Source organism: Megalopta genalis, unplaced genomic scaffold (assembly GCF_051020955.1).
Source record: "Megalopta genalis isolate 19385.01 unplaced genomic scaffold, iyMegGena1_principal scaffold0039, whole genome shotgun sequence".
Lineage (NCBI taxonomy): Eukaryota > Metazoa > Arthropoda > Insecta > Hymenoptera > Halictidae > Megalopta > Megalopta genalis.
This window is the reverse complement of record NW_027476108.1, coordinates 4,466-12,573: the sequence shown is the minus strand read 5'-3', so window position 1 is coordinate 12,573 and position 8,108 is coordinate 4,466.

The following is an 8,108-nucleotide window of genomic DNA, read 5'->3' as shown; positions in this document are numbered from 1 at the left end:
AAATCCATGCAAATCAAATGGTTTTGCTTCAAATACTTGTGATATACATGATTTAGCTTCAAATGCATGCGAAACAAACGAGTTAGCTCCAAATCCAAGCGAAACACATTACTTAGCTTCAAATCAATGCGAAGTAGATGGCTTAGCTTCAAATCCATGAGAAACAAATGGTTTTGCTACAAATACTTGTGATATACATGATTTAGCTTCAACTGCAGTCGAAACAAACGAGTTATCTTCAAACCCATGCGAAACACATGATTTAGCTTCAAATCAATGCGAAGTAGAAAGCTTAGCTTCAAATACATGAGAAACAAATTGTTTAGGTTCAAATACTTGTAAAATACATGATTTAGAATCAAATGCATTTGAAACAAACGAGTTAGCTTCAAATCCATGCGAAACACGTGATTTAGATTCATATCAATGCGAAGTAGAAGGCTTATCTTCAAATCCATGTGAACCACATGATTTAGATTCAAATCCATGCGAAGTAGAAGGATTAGCTTCAAATACATTAGATGCAAATGGTTTAGCCTCAAATACTTGTGATATACATGATTTAGCTTCAACTGCATCCGAAACAAACGAATTAGCTTCAAATCCAAGCGATACACATGATTTATCTTGAAATCAATGCGAAGTTGAAGGCTTTGCTTCAAATCCATGCGAAGCGAATGGTTTAGCTTCAAATACTTGTGATATACACGAGTTATCTTCAAATGCAGGCGAAAAAAAACGAGTTAGCTTCAAATCCATGCGAAACACATGGTTTAGCTTCAAATACTTGTGATTTACATGATTTATCTTCAACTGTATGCGAAAGAAACGAATTAGCTTCAAATGCAAGCGAAACGCATAATTCAGCTTCCAATACGTTCGAAACACATGGTTCAGATTAATATTCATGCAAAACAAATGGTTCGGCTTCAAATACTTGTGATATACATGAATTAGCTTCAAGTGCAGGCGAAACAAACCAGTAGGCTTCAAAACCAAGCGATACACACGATTTAGATTCAAATTCATGCGAAGTAGGAGGCTTAGCTTCAAATCCATGCGAAACGAATGGTATAGCTTCAAATACTTGTGATATACATGATTTAGCTTTAACTGCATGCGAAACAAACGAGTTAGCTTCAAATCCAAGCGAAACACATGATTTAGATTCAAATTCATGCGACGTAGGAGGCTTAGATTCAAATCCATGCGAAACGAACGGTTTAGCTTCAAATTCATGCGAATCACATGGATTAGCTTCATAGCTTCATATTCTTGCGAAACAGATGGATTAGATTCAGATACTTGTGATGTACATGTTTTAGCTTCAACTGCATGCGAAACAAACGTGTTAGCTTCAAATCCAAGCGAAACACATGATTTATCTTCAAATCAATGCGAAGTTGAAGGCTTTGCTTCAAATCCATGCGAAGCGAATGGTTTAGCTTCAAATACTTGTGATATACACGATTTATCTTCAAATGCAGGCGAAAAAAAACGAGTTAGCTTCAAATCCAAGCGAAACACATGATTTAGATTCAAATTCATGCGACGTAGGAAGCTTAGATTCAAATCCATGCGAAACGAACGGTTTAGCTTCAAATTCATGCGAATCACATAGATTAGCTTCATAGCTTCATATTCTTGCGAAACAGATGGATTAGATTGAGATACTTGTGATGTACATGTTTTAGCTTCAACTGCATGCGAAACAAACGTGTTAGCTTCAAATCCAAGCGAAACACATGATTTATCTTCAAACCAATGCGAAGTTGAAGGCTTTGCTTCAAATCCATGCGAAGCGATTGGTTTAGCTTCAAATACTTGTGATATACACGACTTATCTTCAAAAGCAGGCGAAAAAAAACGAGTTAGCTTCAAATCCATGCGAAACACATGGTTTTGCTTCAAATACTTGTGATTTACATGATTTATCTTCAACTGCATGCGAAACAAACGAGTTAGCTTCAAATCCAAGCGAAACACATGATTTAGCTTGAAATCAATGCGAAGTAGAAGCCCTAGTTTCAAATTCATGCGAATCGAATGATTTGGTTTCAAATACTTGCGAATATAAGCGATATAGCTTCAACTGCATGCGAAACAAACGAGTTAGCTTCAAATCCAAGCGAAACACATGATTTAGCTTCAAATCAATGTGAAGTAGCAAGCTACGCTTCAAATTCATGCGGAACGAATGATTGACCTTCAAATACTTGCGAATATAAGTGATATAGCTTCAAATGCAGGCGAAGCAATCGAGTTAGCTTAAAATCAATGCGAAGTAGGAGGCTTATATTCAAATCCATGCGAAACATATGAATTAGCTTCTAATGCTTGTAATATACATTATTTAGTTTCAACTGCATGCGAAACAAACGAGTTAGCTACAAATTCAAGCGCGACACATGGTTTAGCTTCAAATTCATGCAAAGTAGAAGACTGAGCTACAAATCAATGCGAATCAAATGGTTTAGCTTCAAATACTTGCGATATACATGATTTAGCTTCAACTGCATGCGAAACAAAGGAGTTACCTTCAAATCAATGCGAATCACATGATTTAGCTTCAAATCAATGCGAAACACATGGTTTAGCTTAATATTCATGCGAAACAGATGGTTTAGATACAAATACTTGTGGTAAACATGATTTAGCTTCAACTGCATGCGAAAAAACGAGTTAGCTTCAAATACAAGCAAAACACATGATTTAGCTTAAAATCAATGCGAACTGGATGGCATAGCTTCAAATACATGAGAAACAAATGGTTTAGGTTCAAATAGTTGTGATATACATGATTTAGATTCAACTGCAGGCGAAACAAACGAGTTAGCTTCAAATCCAAGCGAAACACATGATTTAGCTTCACATCAATGCGCAGTAGAAGGCATAGCTTCAAATCCATGCGAAACAAATGGTTCAGCTTCAAATAATTGTGATATACATGATTTAGCGTCAACTGCAGGCGAAACAAACGAGTTGGCTTCAAATCCAAGCGAATACATGATTTAGTTTCAAATCAATACGAAAGTGAAGGCTTAGCTTCAAATCCATGCAAAACAAATAGTTTAGCTTCAAATACTTGCGAATATATGTGATATATCTTCAACTGCTGGCGAAACAAACCAGTTAGCTTCAAATCGACGCGAAACACATGATTTAGCTTCAAATCAATGCGAAGTAGAAGGATTAGCTTCAAATCCATGCGAAACGAAAGATTGACCTTCAAATACTTGCGAATATAAGTGATATAGCTTCCACTGCATGCGAAACAAACGAGTTATCTTCAAACCAAATCGAAACACATGATTTAGCTTCAAATCAATGCGAAGTTGGAGACTTAGCTTCAAATCCATGCGAAATAAATGAATTAGCATCAAATACTTGCGATATGAGTGATATATATTCAAATGCATGCGAAACAAACGAGTGAGATTCAATTCATGTGAACCACATCATTTAGATTCAAATTCATGCGAATCAAATTGTTCTGCTTCAAATACTTGTGATATACATGATTGAGCTTCAACTGCAGGTGAAACAGACGTGTTACCTTCAAATCCAAGAGAAACAAATGATTTAGCTTCAAATTCATGCGAAGAAGAAGGCTTATCTTCGAAACCATGCGAAACAAATGGTTTAGTTTCAAATAATCTTGATATATATGATTTAGCTTTAAATTCATGCGAAACACATCGTTTAGATTCATATTCTTGCGAAGCACATGGTTTAACTTAATATTCATGCGAAACAAATTGTTCAGCTTCAAATACTTGTGATATACATGACGGAGCTTCAACTGTATGTGAAACAAACGTGTTAACTACAAATCCAAGCGAAACTCATGATTTAGCTTCACATCAATGCGAAGTAGAATGGTTAGCATCAAATCCAAGTGAATCACATGATTCAGATTCAAATCAATGCGAATCACATGATTTAGCTTCGAATCAATGCGACGTAGAAGGCATATCTTCAAATCCATGCGAAACATATGGTTCAGCTTCAAATAATTGTGATATACATGATTTAGCTTCAGTTGCAGGAGAAACAAACGAGTTAGCTTCAAATCCAAGCGAAACATATGATTTAGCTTCAAAATAATGCAAATCACATGGTTTAGCTTCATAGCTTCATATTCTCGCTAAACAGATGGTTTAGATTCAGATATTGTGATAAACATGATTTAGCTTCAACTGCATACGAAACAAACGAGATAGATTCAAATCCAAGTGAAACACGTGATTTAGCTTCAAATATTTGCGAAGTAGAAGGCTTAGCTTCAAATCCATGCGAAACGAATGACTGAGCTTCAAATACTTGCGATTATACGTGATATAACTTCGAATTCAGGCGATACAACCGAGTTAGCTTCAAATCCATACGAAACACAAGATTTAGCTTCTAATCAATGCGAAGTAGTAGGCTTATATTCAAATCCAAGCGAAACACATGATTTAGCTTCAAATCTATGCGAAGTAGAAGGCTTAGCTTCAAATTCATGCGAAACGAATGATTGACCGTCAAATAATTGCGAATATACGTGATATAGATTCAACTGCATGCGAAACAATCGAGTTATCTTCAAATCCAAGCGAAACACATGATTCGGCTTCAAATGAATGCGAAGTAGAAGGCTTAGCTTCAAATCCGTGCGAACCGAATTATTAAGTTTCAAATACTTGTGATATACATGATTTAGCTTCAAATGCATGCGAAACAAACGAGTTAGCTTCAAATCCAAGCGAAACTCATGATTTATCATCGAATAATGCAGGCGAAACGATCGAGTTAGCTTCAATTCCACGCGGAACGCATGATTTAGCTTCGAATTCATGCGATGTAGAAGGCTTATCTTCGAAACCATGCGAAACAAATGGTTTACCTTCAAATACTTTTGATATAAATGATTTAGTTTTAAATTCATGCGAAACACATCGATTAGATTCATATTCATGCGAAGCACATGGTTTAACTTAATATTCATGCGAAACAAATTGTGCAGCTTCAAATACTTGTGATATACATGAGTGAGCTTCAACTGCACGTCAAACAAACGTGTTACCTTCAAATCCAAGCGAAACACATTATTTAGCTTCAAATCAATGCTAAGTAGAATGGTTAGCATCAAATCCAAGTGAATCACATGATTCAGATTCAAATCAATGCGAATCACATGATTTAGCTTCGAATCAATGCGACGTAGAAGGCATATCTTCGAAACCATGCGAAACAGATGGTTTAGATCCAAATACTTGAGATATACATGATTTAGCTTCAGTTGCAGGAGAAACAAACGAGTTAGCTTCAAATCCAAGCGAAACATATGATTTAGCTTCAAATCATTGCGAAGTAGAAGGCTAAGCTTCAAATCCATGCGAAACGCATGACTGAGCTTCAAATACTTGCGATTATACGTGATATAACTTCGAATGCAGGTGAAACAACCGAGTTAGCTTCAAATCCATACGAAACACAAGATTTAGATTCTAATCAATGCGAAGTAGAAGGCTTAGTAGCAAATCCAAGCGAAACATATGATTTAGCTTCAAATCATTGCGAAGTAGAAGTCTAAGCTTCAAATCCATGCGAAACGCATGACTGAGCTTCAAATACTTGCGATTATACGTGATATAACTTCGAATGCAGGTGAAACAACCGAGTTAGCTTCAAATCCATACGAAACACAAGATTTAGATTCTAATCAATGCGAAGTAGAAGGCTTAGTAGCAAATCCAAGCGAAACACATGATTTAGCTTCAAATTCATGCGAATCAAATGGTTTGGCATCCAATATTTGTGATATACATGATTTAGCTTCAACTGCATGCGAAACAAACGAGTTAGCTTCAAATCCATGCGAAACGAATGGTTTAGCTTCAAATACTTGCGAGTATAGGTGATATGGCTTCAAATGCAGGCGAAACAAACTAGTTAGCTTCAAATCCATGCAAAACAAATGATATAGCTTCAGATACTTGTAATACACATGATTTAGCTTCAACTGCATGCGAAAGAAAAGAGTTACCTTCAAATCCACGCGAATCACATGATTTAGCTTCAAATCAATGCGAAGTAGAAGGCTTATCTTCGAAACCATGCGAAACAGATGGTTTAGCTTCAAATACTTGTGATATACATGGTTTAGCTTCAACTGCGTGGGCAACAAACCAGTTAGCTTCAAATCCATGCGAAACACATGATTTAGCTTCAAATTCATTCCAAACACATGGTTTAGCTTAATACTCATGCGAAACACATGGTTTACTTTAATATACATGCGAAACAAATTGTTCAGCTTCAAATACTTGTGATATACATGATTGAGCTTCAACTGCATGTGAAACAAACGTGCTACCTTCAAATCCAAGCGAAACGGATGACTGAGCTTCAAATACTTGCGATTATACGTGATATAACTTCGAATGCAGGCGAAACAACCGAGTTAGCTTCAAATCCATACCAAACACAAGATTTAGCTTCCAATCAATGCTAAGTAGAAGGCTTAGTTTCAAATCCAAGCGAAACACATGATTTAGCTTCAAATCAATGCGAAGTAGAAGGCTTTGCTTCAAATCCAAGCGAATACATGATTTAGCATCAAATCAATATGAAGTAGGAGGCTTAGCTTCAAATCCATGCGAAACGAATAGTTTAACTTCAAATACTTGCGAGTATAGATGATATGGCTTCAAATGCAGGCGAAACATACGAGTTAGCTTCAAATCCATGCAAAACAAATGATGTAGCTTCAAATACTTGTAATACACATTATTTAGCTTCAACTGCATGCGAAACAAACGAGTCAGCTTCCAATTCAAGCGAAACACATGGTTTAGCTTCAAATTCATGCGAAGTAGAAGACTTATCTTCGAAACCATGCGAAACAGATGGTTTAGCTTCAAATACTTGTGATATACATGATTTAGCTTCAACTGCATGCGAAACAAATGAGTAACCTTCAAATCCATGCGAATCACATGATTTAGCTTCAAATCAATGCGAAGTAGAAGGCTTATCTTCGAAACCATGCGAAACAGATGGTTTAGCTTCAAAAACTTGTGATATACATGATTTAGCTTCAATTGTAGGAGAAACAAACGAGTTAGCTTCAAATCCAAGCGAAACACATGATTTAGCTTCAAATATTTGCGAAGTAGAAGGCTTAGCTTCAAATCCATGCGAAACGAATGACTGAGCTTCAAATACTTGCGTTTATACGTGATATAACTTCGAATGCAGGCGAATCAACCGAGTTAGCTTCAAATCCACACGAAACACAAGATTTAGCTTCTAATCAATGCGAAGTAGAAGGCTTAGTTTCAAATCCAAGCGAAACACATGATTTAGCTTCAAATCAATGCGACGTAGAAGGTTTAGCTTCAAATCCATGCGAAACAAATGATATAGCTTCAAATACTTGCGATATACATGATTTAGCTTCAACTGCATGCGAAACAAAGGAGTTACCTTCAAATCAATGCGAATCACATGATTTAGCTTCAAATCAATGCGAAACACATGGTTTAGCTTAATATTCATGCGAAACAGATGGTTTAGATTCAAATATTTCTGGTAAACATGATTTAGCTTCAACTGCATGCGAAACAAACGAGTTAGCTTCAAATACAAGCAAAACACATGATTTAGCTTCAAATCAATGCGAACTGGAAGGCATAGCTTCAAATACATGAGGAACAAATGGTTTAGGTTCAAATACTTGTGATATACATGATTCAGATTCAACTACAGGCGAAACAAACGAGTTAGCTTCAAATCCAAGCGAAACACGTGATTTAGCTTTAAATTCATGCGAAGTAGAAGACTTATCTTCGAAACCATGCGAAACAGATGGTTTAGCTTCAAATACTTGTGATATACATGATTTAGCTTCAACTGCATGCGAAACAAATGAGTAACCTTCAAATCCATGCGAAACACATGATTTAGCTTCAAATCAATGCGAAGTGGAAGGCTTAGCTTCAAATCGATGCGAAACAAATGGTTCAGTTTCAAATAATTGTGATATACATGATTTAGCTTCAACTGCATGCGAAACAAACGAGTTAGCTTCAAATCCAAGAGAATCACATGATCTAGCTTCA